Below are 14,711 nucleotides of genomic sequence, written 5' to 3' on the forward strand. Positions count from 1 at the left end.
GCAGGCGGGATACCTGGATGGCTGAATGTCACTGAGAAGCTCACAGAGACCGCCATAAGCAACAGTTTAAAAGAATGCCACAGACTAATCAACCAAACTTTTTGGGTTGGTTTCTGTTTTATAGTCTGCAGGCATTAAATGAAAGAAGTCAGTGTTCCAGCAGAGGGAGACAACGTTTCAGAAAAGGCATTGTAGCAAACCAAAAAAGAAATTTTAAGCGCAGCAGAGTAACCAGCTCACATACCTGTTAGCTCAGGTGAGTTTAAAAGGCTGCTGTTGATAACAAGGGCATTTGCTAAATAGATGGTGTGTGTGCAACAATATACTGAAAGGTCAATTATATTGTGCAGCTTATCTCACCACCTGTAGTTATTTAGGTGAAAGCTCCAAAATGCTTGCCTAATATGTCTGTTTATCCAAAAGGAAGTATAGAGGGAGAGCTAGATAGATAGCATTGCATTACATTACATTACATGGCAATGCAATGCACAGTTGCTGAAGTTGAACCAAAATGAGCTTGTCATCTGGCTTCTGCAACTTTTAACATGAAAAATCCAATGAGGAGAAGAAAAGCAAAGCCAAAGAGTCCATCCCAAAATACGACAAACAAGCAAAATGAACAAAAACCATTGAATTCAATTCTTTCTGATTTTAGAAACTGCATTAAAGAAGGGGTGCACCGGTCCTGGAGATACTGCAATACCAGGTCAATGCGTGGAGTGGACAGAGCAAGCTCTTTTTCCATCTCCCTGTTCTAAAAATCCATTTAATATATGGTCCCCAGATAGGGGACGTATCAGATATTAAACTGATAAGAACAGATACTACACTTGATCTTAGCCAAAAGGCCGAGAAGCGATAACCAGAATTGGTTTCCAACTACGGTGCCACCCAAGGATTCTGAAAAGTCCATTTGTGGAGATGGCCACCTGGACTACCGTTAAGAAGACATGCTGTCAACCTCTAGATCCCTCACATGCCTGCACTTTTCGGCTTGCTGCTGCTGCAATCCACGCGTTTTAGATCTGCATAACTCCACCTCTTTTAGCACAGTACCCTCAACCCCCGGCTGTTCCCACCCGCCTCAACACCGTTGGAAGGGAGGAGAACCAATTAAGGCGGGGGGGGGGTGGAACGAGCAGCTGTCTACCCTTAGCAGGAGGGTTGCTGATTAATTACCTCTCCTGCTGCTGCTGCTGCTGGCTGTCCAGCAGCAGACTGAAGGTGGCTGCTGCTGTGCGCAGGTATATAAAGGCTCAGAGCCTATTATGACACGCGCAGCCAGCGTTCCATTGCCACATTCCGTCTACTGCAGGCGGGATACCTGGATGGCTGAATGTCACTGAGAAGCTCACAGAGACCGCCATAAGCAACAGTTTAAAAGAATGCCACAGACTAATCAACCAAACTTTTTGGGTTGGTTTCTCTTTTATAGTCTGCAGGCATTAAATGAAAGAAGTCAGTGTTCCAGCAGAGGGAGACAACGTTTCAGAAAAGGCATTGTAGCAAACCAAAAAAGAAATTTTAAGCGCAGCAGAGTAACCAGCTCACATACCTGTTAGCTCAGGTGAGTTTAAAAGGCTGCTGTTGATAACAAGGGCATTTGCTAAATAGATGGTGTGTGTGCAACAATATACTGAAAGGTCAATTATATTGTGCAGCTTATCTCACCACCTGTAGTTATTTAGGTGAAAGCTCCAAAATGCTTGCCTAATATGTCTGTTTATCCAAAAGGAAGTATAGAGGGAGAGCTAGATAGATAGCATTGCATTACATTACATTACATTACATGGCAATGCAATGCACAGTTGCTGAAGTTGAACCAAAATGAGCTTGTCATCTGGCTTCTGCAACTTTTAACATGAAAAATCCAATGAGGAGAAGAAAAGCAAAGCCAAAGAGTCCATCCCAAAATCCGACAAACAAGCAAAATGAACAAAAAGCATTGAATTCAATTCTTTCTGATTTTAGAAACTGCATTAAAGAAGGGGTGCACCGGTCCTGGAGATACTGCAATACCAGGTCAATGCGTGGAGTGGACAGAGCAAGCTCTTTTTCCATCTCCCTGTTCTAAAAATCCATTTAATATATGGTCCCCAGATAGGGGACGTATCAGATATTAAACTGATAAGAACAGATACTACACTTGATCTTAGCCAAAAGGCCGAGAAGCGATAACCAGAATTCGTTTCCGACTACGGTGCCACCCAAGGATTCTGAAAAGTCCATTTGTGGAGATGGCCACCTGGACTCCCGTTAAGAAGACATGCTGTCAACCTCTAGATCCCTCACATGCCTGCACTTTTCGGCTTGCTGCTGCTGCAATCCACGCATTTTAGATCTGCATAACTCCACCTCTTTTAGCACAGTACCCTCAACCCCCGGCTGTTCCCACCCGCCTCAACACCGTTGGAAGGGAGGAGAACCAATTAAGGCGGGGGGGGGGTGGAACGAGCAGCTGTCTACCCTTAGCAGGAGGGTTGCTGATTAATTACCTCTCCTGCTGCTGCTGCTGCTGGCTGTCCAGCAGCAGACTGAAGGTGGCTGCTGCTGTGCGCAGGTATATAAAGGCTCAGAGCCTATTATGACACGCGCAGCCAGAGTTCCATTGCCACATTCCGTCTACTGCAGGCGGGATACCTGGATGGCTGAATGTCACTGAGAAGCTCACAGAGACCGCCATAAGCAACAGTTTAAAAGAATGCCACAGACTAATCAACCAAACTTTTTGGGTTGGTTTCTCTTTTATAGTCTGCAGGCATTAAATGAAAGAATTCAGTGTTCCAGCAGAGGGAGACAACGTTTCAGAAAAGGCATTGTAGCAAACCAAAAAAGAAATTTTAAGCGCAGCAGAGTAACCAGCTCACATACCTGTTAGCTCAGGTGAGTTTAAAAGGCTGCTGTTGATAACAAGGGCATTTGCTAAATAGATGGTGTGTGTGCAACAATATACTGAAAGGTCAATTATATTGTGCAGCTTATCTCACCACCTGTAGTTATTTAGGTGAAAGCTCCAAAATGCTTGCCTAATATGTCTGTTTATCCAAAAGGAAGTATAGAGGGAGAGCTAGATAGATAGCATTGCATTACATTACATTACATGGCAATGCAATGCACAGTTGCTGAAGTTGAACCAAAATGAGCTTGTCATCTGGCTTCTGCAACTTTTAACATGAAAAATCTAATGAGGAGAAGAAAAGCAAAGCCAAAGAGTCCATCCCAAAATCCGACAAACAAGCAAAATTAACAAAAAGCATTGAATTCAATTCTTTCTGATTTTAGAAACTGCATTAAAGAAGGGGTGCACCGGTCCTGGAGATACTGCAATACCAGGTCAATGCGTGGAGTGGACAGAGCAAGCTCTTTTTCCATCTCCCTGTTCTAAAAATCCATTTAATATATGGTCCCCAGATAGGGGACGTATCAGATATTAAACTGATAAGAACAGATACTACACTTGATCTTAGCCAAAAGGCCGAGAAGCGATAACCAGAATTGGTTTCCGACTACGGTGCCACCCAAGGATTCTGAAAAGTCCATTTGTGGAGATGGCCACCTGGACTCCCATTAAGAAGACATGCTGTCAACCTCTAGATCCCTCACATGCCTGCACTTTTCGGCTTGCTGCTGCTGCAATCCACGCGTTTTAGATCTGCATAACTCCACCTCTTTTAGCACAGTACCCTCAACCCCCGGCTGTTCCCACCCGCCTCAACACCGTTGGAAGGGAGGAGAACCAATTAAGGCGGGGGGGGGTGGAACGAGCAGCTGTCTACCCTTAGCAGGAGGGTTGCTGATTAATTACCTCTCCTGCTGCTGCTGCTGCTGGCTGTCCAGCAGCAGACTGAAGGTGGCTGCTGCTGTGCGCAGGTATATAAAGGCTCAGAGCCTATTATGACACACGCAGCCAGCGTTCCATTGCCACATTCCGTCTACTGCAGGCGGGATACCTGGATGGCTGAATGTCACTGAGAAGCTCACAGAGACCGCCATAAGCAACAGTTTAAAAGAATGCCACAGACTAATCAACCAAACTTTTTGGGTTGGTTTCTGTTTTATAGTCTGCAGGCATTAAATGAAAGAAGTCAGTGTTCCAGCAGAGGGAGACAACGTTTCAGAAAAGGCATTGTAGCAAACCAAAAAAGAAATTTTAAGCGCAGCAGAGTAACCAGCTCACATACCTGTTAGCTCAGGTGAGTTTAAAAGGCTGCTGTTGATAACAAGGGCATTTGCTAAATAGATGGTGTGTGTGCAACAATATACTGAAAGGTCAATTATATTGTGCAGCTTATCTCACCACCTGTAGTTATTTAGGTGAAAGCTCCAAAATGCTTGCCTAATATGTCTGTTTATCCAAAAGGAAGTATAGAGGGAGAGCTAGATAGATAGCATTGCATTACATTACATTACATGGCAATGCAATGCACAGTTGCTGAAGTTGAACCAAAATGAGCTTGTCATCTGGCTTCTGCAACTTTTAACATGAAAAATCCAATGAGGAGAAGAAAAGCAAAGCCAAAGAGTCCATCCCAAAATCCGACAAACAAGCAAAATGAACAAAAAGCATTGAATTCAATTCTTTCTGATTTTAGAAACTGCATTAAAGAAGGGGTGCACCGGTCCTGGAGATACTGCAATACCAGGTCAATGCGTGGAGTGGACAGAGCAAGCTCTTTTTCCATCTCCCTGTTCTAAAAATCCATTTAATATATGGTCCCCAGATAGGGGACGTATCAGATATTAAACTGATAAGAACAGATACTACACTTGATCTTAGCCAAAAGGCCGAGAAGCGATAACCAGAATTGGTTTCCGACTACGGTGCCACCCAAGGATTCTGAAAAGTCCATTTGTGGAGATGGCCACCTGGACTCCCGTTAAGAAGACATGCTGTCAACCTCTAGATCCCTCACATGCCTGCACTTTTCGGCTTGCTGCTGCTGCAATCCACGCGTTTTAGATCTGCATAACTCCACCTCTTTTAGCACAGTACCCTCAACCCCCGGCTGTTCCCACCCGCCTCAACACCGTTGGAAGGGAGGAGAACCAATTAAGGCGGGGGGGGGGGTGGAACGAGCAGCTGTCTACCCTTAGCAGGAGGGTTGCTGATTAATTACCTCTCCTGATGCTGCTGCTGCTGGCTGTCCAGCAGCAGACTGAAGGTGGCTGCTGCTGTGCGCAGGTATATAAAGGCTCAGAGCCTATTATGACACGCGCAGCCAGCGTTCCATTGCCACATTCCGTCTACTGCAGGCGGGATACCTGGATGGCTGAATGTCACTGAGAAGCTCACAGAGACCGCCATAAGCAACAGTTTAAAAGAATGCCACAGACTAATCAACCAAACTTTTTGGGTTGGTTTCTCTTTTATAGTCTGCAGGCATTAAATGAAAGAAGTCAGTGTTCCAGCAGAGGGAGACAACGTTTCAGAAAAGGCATTGTAGCAAACCAAAAAAGAAATTTTAAGCGCAGCAGAGTAACCAGCTCACATACCTGTTAGCTCAGGTGAGTTTAAAAGGCTGCTGTTGATAACAAGGGCATTTGCTAAATAGATGGTGTGTGTGCAACAATATACTGAAAGGTCAATTATATTGTGCAGCTTATCTCACCACCTGTAGTTATTTAGGTGAAAGCTCCAAAATGCTTGCCTAATATGTCTGTTTATCCAAAAGGAAGTATAGAGGGAGAGCTAGATAGATAGCATTGCATTACATTACATTACATGGCAATGCAATGCACAGTTGCTGAAGTTGAACCAAAATGAGCTTGTCATCTGGCTTCTGCAACTTTTAACATGAAAAATCCAATGAGGAGAAGAAAAGCAAAGCCAAAGAGTCCATCCCAAAATCCGACAAACAAGCAAAATGAACAAAAAGCATTGAATTCAATTCTTTCTGATTTTAGAAACTGCATTAAAGAAGGTGTGCACCGGTCCTGGAGATACTGCAATACCAGGTCAATGCGTGGAGTGGACAGAGCAAGCTCTTTTTCCATCTCCCTGTTCTAAAAATCCATTTAATATATGGTCCCCAGATAGGGGACGTATCAGATATTAAACTGATAAAAACAGATACTACACTTGATCTTAGCCAAAAGGCCGAGAAGCGATAACCAGAATTGGTTTCCGACTACGGTGCCACCCAAGGATTCTGAAAAGTCCATTTGTGGAGATGGCCACCTGGACTCCCGTTAAGAAGACATGCTGTCAACCTCTAGATCCCTCACATGCCTGCACTTTTCGGCTTGCTGCTGCTGCAATCCACGCGTTTTAGATCTGCATAACTCCACCTCTTTTAGCACAGTACCCTCAACCCCCGGCTGTTCCCACCCGCCTCAACACCGTTGGAAGGGAGGAGAACCAATTAAGGCGGGGGGGGGGTGGAACGAGCAGCTGTCTACCCTTAGCAGGAGGGTTGCTGATTAATTACCTCTCCTGCTGCTGCTGCTGCTGGCTGTCCAGCAGCAGACTGAAGGTGGCTGCTGCTGTGCGCAGGTATATAAAGGCTCAGAGCCTATTATGACACGCGCAGCCAGCGTTCCATTGCCACATTCCGTCTACTGCAGGCGGGATACCTGGATGGCTGAATGTCACTGAGAAGCTCACAGAGACCGCCATAAGCAACAGTTTAAAAGAATGCCATAGACTAATCAACCAAACTTTTTGGGTTGGTTTCTCTTTTATAGTCTGCAGGCATTAAATGAAAGAAGTCAGTGTTCCAGCAGAGGGAGACAACGTTTCAGAAAAGGCATTGTAGCAAACCAAAAAAGAAATTTTAAGCGCAGCAGAGTAACCAGCTCACATACCTGTTAGCTCAGGTGAGTTTAAAAGGCTGCTGTTGATAACAAGGGCATTTGCTAAATAGATGGTGTGTGTGCAACAATATACTGAAAGGTCAATTATATTGTGCAGCTTATCTCACCACCTGTAGTTATTTAGGTGAAAGCTCCAAAATGCTTGCCTAATATGTCTGTTTATCCAAAAGGAAGTATAGAGGGAGAGCTAGATAGATAGCATTGCATTACATTACATTACATGGCAATGCAATGCACAGTTGCTGAAGTTGAACCAAAATGAGCTTGTCATCTGGCTTCTGCAACTTTTAACATGAAAAATCCAATGAGGAGAAGAAAAGCAAAGCCAAAGAGTCCATCCCAAAATCCGACAAACAAGCAAAATGAACAAAAAGCATTGAATTCAATTCTTTCTGATTTTAGAAACTGCATTAAAGAAGGGGTGCACCGGTCCTGGAGATACTGCAATACCAGGTCAATGCGTGGAGTGGACAGAGCAAGCTCTTTTTCCATCTCCCTGTTCTAAAAATCCATTTAATATATGGTCCCCAAATAGGGGACGTATCAGATATTAAACTGATAAGAACAGATACTACACTTGATCTTAGCCAAAAGGCCGAGAAGCGATAACCAGAATTGGTTTCCGACTACGGTGCCACCCAAAGATTCTGAAAAGTCCATTTGTGGAGATGGCCACCTGGACTCCCGTTAAGAAGACATGCTGTCAACCTCTAGATCCCTCACATGCCTGCACTTTTCGGCTTGCTGCTGCTGCAATCCACGCGTTTTAGATCTGCATAACTCCACCTCTTTTAGCACAGTACCCTCAACCCCCGGCTGTTCCCACCCGCCTCAACACCGTTGGAAGGGAGGAGAACCAATTAAGGCGGGGGGGGTGGAACGAGCAGCTGTCTACCCTTAGCAGGAGGGTTGCTGATTAATTACCTCTCCTGCTGCTGCTGCTGCTGGCTGTCCAGCAGCAGACTGAAGGTGGCTGCTGCTGTGCGCAGGTATATAAAGGCTCAGAGCCTATTATGACACGCGCAGCCAGCGTTCCATTGCCACATTCCGTCTACTGCAGGCGGGATACCTGGATGGCTGAATGTCACTGAGAAGCTCACAGAGACCGCCATAAGCAACAGTTTAAAAGAATGCCATAGACTAATCAACCAAACTTTTTGGGTTGGTTTCTCTTTTATAGTCTGCAGGCATTAAATGAAAGAAGTCAGTGTTCCAGCAGAGGGAGACAACGTTTCAGAAAAGGCATTGTAGCAAACCAAAAAAGAAATTTTAAGCGCAGCAGAGTAACCAGCTCACATACCTGTTAGCTCAGGTGAGTTTAAAAGGCTGCTGTTGATAACAAGGGCATTTGCTAAATAGATGGTGTGTGTGCAACAATATACTGAAAGGTCAATTATATTGTGCAGCTTATCTCACCACCTGTAGTTATTTAGGTGAAAGCTCCAAAATGCTTGCCTAATATGTCTGTTTATCCAAAAGGAAGTATAGAGGGAGAGCTAGATAGATAGCATTGCATTACATTACATTACATGGCAATGCAATGCACAGTTGCTGAAGTTGAACCAAAATGAGCTTGTCATCTGGCTTCTGCAACTTTTAACATGAAAAATCCAATGAGGAGAAGAAAAGCAAAGCCAAAGAGTCCATCCCAAAATCCGACAAACAAGCAAAATGAACAAAAAGCATTGAATTCAATTCTTTCTGATTTTAGAAACTGCATTAAAGAAGGGGTGCACCGGTCCTGGAGATACTGCAATACCAGGTCAATGCGTGGAGTGGACAGAGCAAGCTCTTTTTCCATCTCCCTGTTCTAAAAATCCATTTAATATATGGTCCCCAAATAGGGGACGTATCAGATATTAAACTGATAAGAACAGATACTACACTTGATCTTAGCCAAAAGGCCGAGAAGCGATAACCAGAATTGGTTTCCGACTACGGTGCCACCCAAGGATTCTGAAAAGTCCATTTGTGGAGATGGCCACCTGGACTCCCGTTAAGAAGACATGCTGTCAACCTCTAGATCCCTCACATGCCTGCACTTTTCGGCTTGCTGCTGCTGCAATCCACGCGTTTTAGATCTGCATAACTCCACCTCTTTTAGCACAGTACCCTCAACCCCCGGCTGTTCCCACCCGCCTCAACACCGTTGGAAGGGAGGAGAACCAATTAAGGCGGGGGGGGGTGGAACGAGCAGCTGTCTACCCTTAGCAGGAGGGTTGCTGATTAATTACCTCTCCTGCTGCTGCTGCTGCTGGCTGTCCAGCAGCAGACTGAAGGTGGCTGCTGCTGTGCGCAGGTATATAAAGGCTCAGAGCCTATTATGACACGCGCAGCCAGCGTTCCATTGCCACATTCCGTCTACTGCAGGCGGGATACCTGGATGGCTGAATGTCACTGAGAAGCTCACAGAGACCGCCATAAGCAACAGTTTAAAAGAATGCCACAGACTAATCAACCAAACTTTTTGGGTTGGTTTCTCTTTTATAGTCTGCAGGCATTAAATGAAAGAAGTCAGTGTTCCAGCAGAGGGAGACAACGTTTCAGAAAAGGCATTGTAGCAAACCAAAAAAGAAATTTTAAGCGCAGCAGAGTAACCAGCTCACATACCTGTTAGCTCAGGTGAGTTTAAAAGGCTGCTGTTGATAACAAGGGCATTTGCTAAATAGATGGTGTGTGTGCAACAATATACTGAAAGGTCAATTATATTGTGCAGCTTATCTCACCACCTGTAGTTATTTAGGTGAAAGCTCCAAAATGCTTGCCTAATATGTCTGTTTATCCAAAAGGAAGTATAGAGGGAGAGCTAGATAGATAGCATTGCATTACATTACATTACATGGCAATGCAATGCACAGTTGCTGAAGTTGAACCAAAATGAGCTTGTCATCTGGCTTCTGCAACTTTTAACATGAAAAATCCAATGAGGAGAAGAAAAGCAAAGCCAAAGAGTCCATCCCAAAATCCGACAAACAAGCAAAATGAACAAAAAGCATTGAATTCAATTCTTTCTGATTTTAGAAACTGCATTAAAGAAGGGGTGCACCGGTCCTGGAGATACTGCAATACCAGGTCAATGCGTGGAGTGGACAGAGCAAGCTCTTTTTCCATCTCCCTGTTCTAAAAATCCATTTAATATATGGTCCCCAGATAGGGGACGTATCAGATATTAAACTGATAAGAACAGATACTACACTTGATCTTAGCCAAAAGGCCGAGAAGCGATAACCAGAATTGGTTTCCGACTACGGTGCCACCCAAGGATTCTGAAAAGTCCATTTGTGGAGATGGCCACCTGGACTCCCGTTAAGAAGACATGCTGTCAACCTCTAGATCCCTCACATGCCTGCACTTTTCGGCTTGCTGCTGCTGCAATCCACGCGTTTTAGATCTGCATAACTCCACCTCTTTTAGCACAGTACCCTCAACCCTCGGCTGTTCCCACCCGCCTCAACACCGTTGGAAGGGAGGAGAACCAATTAAGGCGGGGGGGGGGGTGGAACGAGCAGCTGTCTACCCTTAGCAGGAGGGTTGCTGATTAATTACCTCTCCTGCTGTTGCTGCTGCTAGCTGCAGCAGCAGACTGAAGGTGGCTGCTGCTGTGCGCAGGTATATAAAGGCTCAGAGCCTATTATGACACACGCAGCCAGCGTTCCATTGCCACATTCCGTCTACTGCAGGCGGGATACCTGGATGGCTGAATGTCACTGAGAAGCTCACAGAGACCGCCATAAGCAACAGTTTAAAAGAATGCCACAGACTAATCAACCAAACTTTTTGGGTTGGTTTCTCTTTTATAGTCTGCAGGCATTAAATGAAAGAAGTCAGTGTTCCAGCAGAGGGAGACAACGTTTCAGAAAAGGCATTGTAGCAAACCAAAAAAGAAATTTTAAGCGCAGCAGAGTAACCAGCTCACATACCTGTTAGCTCAGGTGAGTTTAAAAGGCTGCTGTTGATAACAAGGGCATTTGCTAAATAGATGGTGTGTGTGCAACAATATACTGAAAGGTCAATTATATTGTGCAGCTTATCTCACCACCTGTAGTTATTTAGGTGAAAGCTCCAAAATGCTTGCCTAATATGTCTGTTTATCCAAAAGGAAGTATAGAGGGAGAGCTAGATAGATAGCATTGCATTACATTACATTACATGGCAATGCAATGCACAGTTGCTAAAGTTGAACCAAAATGAGCTTGTCATCTGGCTTCTGCAACTTTTAACATGAAAAATCCAATGAGGAGAAGAAAAGCAAAGCCAAAGAGTCCATCCCAAAATCCGACAAACAAGCAAAATGAACAAAAAGCATTGAATTCAATTCTTTCTGATTTTAGAAACTGCATTAAAGAAGGGGTGCACCGGTCCTGGAGATACTGCAATACCAGGTCAATGCGTGGAGTGGACAGAGCAAGCTCTTTTTCCATCTCCCTGTTCTAAAAATCCATTTAATATATGGTCCCCAGATAGGGGACGTATCAGATATTAAACTGATAAGAACAGATTTTTGATTGAAGCTGCATCCAAGGCACTGAAAAATGTGACCGAAGTCACACCAAAACAGCGCACGAGGCGAGGATTCATGTGGACCCTTCCCGGAGGAGAGGGTCCCCAATAAACCATCCCCATCCCTCCGAGCCAGAAGGCCACAGCGAGGGTCAGGGATCTCCGATGCTCTCCCTAGCCGAAGCCGGAAAAGAGCCGTTTTCGTGCTCCCAGCTTCCATCTAGGCTGCCACCCTAGTGGAGCTGGAGCCTGTGTTGGTTTCTCAGCCCAAAGCTGACCGGACCTCCGACCGGGTTTATAAAAATTCCCCTTCCTAGCCCGGAGGCCAGGAATAGGGGGGGTTGCTCAGAAAGTATGATTGGCAAAGGTGCGGCGTGCTACGAAGCCAAGTCTTTCTGGGGTTCCCAGTCCCAGTAAGCTTGGACTCCCACCAGGGCGCCTACTCCTGGGGCACATTGCTCCAAAGCCCTCACACTTACCCAGCCTAGTGACTTCGATCCTGGAGGGCCATGTTTTCCATCAGATAACTCTATGAGCCACCTGGCGTACTAACAAGTGCACCAAACCAGTGTGTAATATGCATCAATTTACTAGGGCAGCCCAAGGACAAAACTGCCTTTTCAAAAGATACTACACTTGATCTTAGCCAAAAGGCCGAGAAGCGATAACCAGAATTGGTTTCCGACTACGGTGCCACCCAAGGATTCTGAAAAGTCCATTTGTGGAGATGGCCACCTGGACTCCCGTTAAGAAGACATGCTGTCAACCTCTAGATCCCTCACATGCCTGCACTTTTCGGCTTGCTGCTGCTGCAATCCACGCGTTTTAGATCTGCATAACTCCACCTCTTTTAGCACAGTACCCTCAACCCCCGGCTGTTCCCACCCGCCTCAACACCGTTGGAAGGGAGGAGAACCAATTAAGGCGGGGGGGGGGGTGGAACGAGCAGCTGTCTACCCTTAGCAGGAGGGTTGCTGATTAATTACCTCTCCTGCTGCTGCTGCTGCTGGCTGTCCAGCAGCAGACTGAAGGTGGCTGCTGCTGTGCGCAGGTATATAAAGGCTCAGAGCCTATTATGACACGCGCAGCCAGCGTTCCATTGCCACATTCCGTCTACTGCAGGCGGGATACCTGGATGGCTGAATGTCACTGAGAAGCTCACAGAGACCGCCATAAGCAACAGTTTAAAAGAATGCCACAGACTAATCAACCAAACTTTTTGGGTTGGTTTCTCTTTTATAGTCTGCAGGCATTAAATGAAAGAAGTCAGTGTTCCAGCAGAGGGAGACAACGTTTCAGAAAAGGCATTGTAGCAAACCAAAAAAGAAATTTTAAGCGCAGCAGAGTAACCAGCTCACATACCTGTTAGCTCAGGTGAGTTTAAAAGGCTGCTGTTGATAACAAGGGCATTTGCTAAATAGATGGTGTGTGTGCAACAATATACTGAAAGGTCAATTATATTGTGCAGCTTATCTCACCACCTGTAGTTATTTAGGTGAAAGCTCCAAAATGCTTGCCTAATATGTCTGTTTATCCAAAAGGAAGTATAGAGGGAGAGCAAGATAGATAGCATTGCATTACATTACATTACATGGCAATGCAATGCACAGTTGCTGAAGTTGAACCAAAATGAGCTTGTCATCTGGCTTCTGCAACTTTTAACATGAAAAATCCAATGAGGAGAAGAAAAGCAAAGCCAAAGAGTCCATCCCAAAATCCGACAAACAAGCAAAATGAACAAAAAGCATTGAATTCAATTCTTTCTGATTTTAGAAACTGCATTAAAGAAGGGGTGCACCGGTCCTGGAGATACTGCAATACCAGGTCAATGCGTGGAGTGGACAGAGCAAGCTCTTTTTCCATCTCCCTGTTCTAAAAATCCATTTAATATATGGTCCCCAGATAGGGGACGTATCAGATATTAAACTGATAAGAACAGATACTACACTTGATCTTAGCCAAAAGGCCGAGAAGCGATAACCAGAATTGGTTTCCGACTACGGTGCCACCCAAGGATTCTGAAAAGTCCATTTGTGGAGATGGCCACCTGGACTCCCGTTAAGAAGACATGCTGTCAACCTCTAGATCCCTCACATGCCTGCACTTTTCGGCTTGCTGCTGCTGCAATCCACGCGTTTAAGATCTGCATAACTCCACCTCTTTTAGCACAGTACCCTCAACCCCCGGCTGTTCCCACCCGCCTCAACACCGTTGGAAGGGAGGAGAACCAATTAAGGCGGGGGGGGGTGGAACGAGCAGCTGTCTACCCTTAGCAGGAGGGTTGCTGATTAATTACCTCTCCTGCTGCTGCTGCTGCTGGCTGTCCAGCAGCAGACTGAAGGTGGCTGCTGCTGTGCGCAGGTATATAAAGGCTCAGAGCCTATTATGACACGCGCAGCCAGCGTTCCATTGCCACATTCCGTCTACTGCAGGCGGGATACCTGGATGGCTGAATGTCACTGAGAAGCTCACAGAGACCGCCATAAGCAACAGTTTAAAAGAATGCCACAGACTAATCAACCAAACTTTTTGGGTTGGTTTCTCTTTTATAGTCTGCAGGCATTAAATGAAAGAAGTCAGTGTTCCAGCAGAGGGAGACAACGTTTCAGAAAAGGCATTGTAGCAAACCAAAAAAGAAATTTTAAGCGCAGCAGAGTAACCAGCTCACATACCTGTTAGCTCAGGTGAGTTTAAAAGGCTGCTGTTGATAACAAGGGCATTTGCTAAATAGATGGTGTGTGTGCAACAATATACTGAAAGGTCAATTATATTGTGCAGCTTATCTCACCACCTGTAGTTATTTAGGTGAAAGCTCCAAAATGCTTGCCTAATATGTCTGTTTATCCAAAAGGAAGTATAGAGGGAGAGCTAGATAGATAGCATTGCATTACATTACATTACATGGCAATGCAATGCACAGTTGCTGAAGTTGAACCAAAATGAGCTTGTCATCTGGCTTCTGCAACTTTTAACATGAAAAATCCAATGAGGAGAAGAAAAGCAAAGCCAAAGAGTCCATCCCAAAATCCGACAAACAAGCAAAATGAACAAAAAGCATTGAATTCAATTCTTTCTGATTTTAGAAACTGCATTAAAGAAGGGGTGCACCGGTCCTGGAGATACTGCAATACCAGGTCAATGCGTGGAGTGGACAGAGCAAGCTCTTTTTCCATCTCCCTGTTCTAAAAATCCATTTAATATATGGTCCCCAGATAGGGGACGTATCAGATATTAAACTGATAAGAACAGATACTACACTTGATCTTAGCCAAAAGGCCGAGAAGCGATAACCAGAATTGGTTTCCGACTACGGTGCCACCCAAGGATTCTGAAAAGTCCATTTGTGGAGATGGCCACCTGGACTCCCGTTAAGAAGACATGCTGTCAACCTCTAGATC

General features: G+C 45.1%; 10 non-coding genes and 2 pseudogenes across 10 annotated transcripts; all 12 read right to left on the minus strand.

Annotated features, from left to right (window-relative positions):
- Window positions 1-669: 669 nt before the first annotated feature.
- On the minus strand, window positions 670-860 carry LOC141210993 (U2 spliceosomal RNA). The gene has a single exon (XR_012280982.1). It is a non-coding gene; the product is annotated as a U2 spliceosomal RNA (small nuclear RNA).
- Window positions 861-1,985: 1,125 nt separating this feature from the next.
- On the minus strand, window positions 1,986-2,176 carry LOC141210994 (U2 spliceosomal RNA). Its single transcript, XR_012280983.1, has one exon. It is a non-coding gene; the product is annotated as a U2 spliceosomal RNA (small nuclear RNA).
- Window positions 2,177-3,296: 1,120 nt separating this feature from the next.
- Window positions 3,297-3,487, minus strand: LOC141210995 (U2 spliceosomal RNA). The gene has a single exon (XR_012280984.1). It is a non-coding gene; the product is annotated as a U2 spliceosomal RNA (small nuclear RNA).
- Window positions 3,488-4,606: 1,119 nt separating this feature from the next.
- LOC141210996 (U2 spliceosomal RNA) lies at window positions 4,607-4,797 on the minus strand. Its single transcript, XR_012280985.1, has one exon. It is a non-coding gene; the product is annotated as a U2 spliceosomal RNA (small nuclear RNA).
- A 1,121-nt stretch (window positions 4,798-5,918) lies between these two features.
- LOC141210353 (U2 spliceosomal RNA) lies at window positions 5,919-6,109 on the minus strand. The gene has a single exon (XR_012280525.1). It is a non-coding gene; the product is annotated as a U2 spliceosomal RNA (small nuclear RNA).
- Window positions 6,110-7,229: 1,120 nt separating this feature from the next.
- LOC141210930 (U2 spliceosomal RNA) lies at window positions 7,230-7,420 on the minus strand. Its single transcript, XR_012280921.1, has one exon. It is a non-coding gene; the product is annotated as a U2 spliceosomal RNA (small nuclear RNA).
- A 1,118-nt stretch (window positions 7,421-8,538) lies between these two features.
- Window positions 8,539-8,729, minus strand: LOC141210943 (U2 spliceosomal RNA). Its single transcript, XR_012280933.1, has one exon. It is a non-coding gene; the product is annotated as a U2 spliceosomal RNA (small nuclear RNA).
- Window positions 8,730-9,848: 1,119 nt separating this feature from the next.
- LOC141210997 (U2 spliceosomal RNA) lies at window positions 9,849-10,039 on the minus strand. Its single transcript, XR_012280986.1, has one exon. It is a non-coding gene; the product is annotated as a U2 spliceosomal RNA (small nuclear RNA).
- Window positions 10,040-11,158: 1,119 nt separating this feature from the next.
- On the minus strand, window positions 11,159-11,339 carry LOC141210544 (U2 spliceosomal RNA; annotated as a pseudogene).
- Window positions 11,340-11,863: 524 nt separating this feature from the next.
- On the minus strand, window positions 11,864-11,979 carry LOC141210757 (U2 spliceosomal RNA; annotated as a pseudogene).
- A 1,121-nt stretch (window positions 11,980-13,100) lies between these two features.
- Window positions 13,101-13,291, minus strand: LOC141210998 (U2 spliceosomal RNA). The gene has a single exon (XR_012280987.1). It is a non-coding gene; the product is annotated as a U2 spliceosomal RNA (small nuclear RNA).
- Window positions 13,292-14,410: 1,119 nt separating this feature from the next.
- On the minus strand, window positions 14,411-14,601 carry LOC141211000 (U2 spliceosomal RNA). Its single transcript, XR_012280989.1, has one exon. It is a non-coding gene; the product is annotated as a U2 spliceosomal RNA (small nuclear RNA).
- Between the last annotated feature and the right edge of the window lie 110 nt (window positions 14,602-14,711).

Source organism: Phyllobates terribilis, unplaced genomic scaffold (assembly GCF_046119375.1).
Source record: "Phyllobates terribilis strain yellow unplaced genomic scaffold, ASM4611937v1 Scaffold_169__1_contigs__length_4117513, whole genome shotgun sequence".
Classification (NCBI taxonomy): domain Eukaryota; kingdom Metazoa; phylum Chordata; class Amphibia; order Anura; family Dendrobatidae; genus Phyllobates; species Phyllobates terribilis.